The sequence below is a fragment of the Henckelia pumila genome, chromosome 3 (genome assembly GCF_033568475.1).
Source record: "Henckelia pumila isolate YLH828 chromosome 3, ASM3356847v2, whole genome shotgun sequence".
Lineage (NCBI taxonomy): Eukaryota > Viridiplantae > Streptophyta > Magnoliopsida > Lamiales > Gesneriaceae > Henckelia > Henckelia pumila.
The window spans coordinates 187,803,146-187,803,706 of NC_133122.1; positions in this window are offsets into that span (position 1 = coordinate 187,803,146).

Below are 561 nucleotides of genomic sequence, written 5' to 3' on the forward strand. Positions count from 1 at the left end.
ATAACTTTGAATTTTGTTGTAGTCTTTGGTAATTTTTGTAAATTTCTGCACCAACCTATCTTGGGAGAATGAGCATAAATATTTATTGAAAATTTTGATTTGAGTGAGGTTGGCGGAATTGGAAAGCTAAGACAGATATCTACAACTTTTATGTTGAGAATATTTCCAAATTCTATGTGCATATGTTCGGCCAGAGCTGCTCTCGCTCGAGCGCATGTAGAGGTCACTCGAGCGAGGCACTAGTTTTTTTTAAAAAAAAAAAAAAATTTGTTGTTTAGTTAGTTGCTTACTTGTTCAAATTGGATATTGTAAGTCATGTTGTTTAATTACCATGTTGATATTGATTGTGTTTAAGAATTGAGATTAGCACCCGAGGTCCTCACATCAGGTCTCCTTATCTTGATGAAATGAAAAAACTCGTGTGATCCTTTCCCTGTTGGTTCTGGAGCTGCACTAAAGAAGTATAACTTGAGCACATCTCCTCTGCACAAATGATCATTATTTGCCCATGTTTTTTGGACTGCTTCCTGAATCCATTTTGGTAACTGTGATATCTCTTGG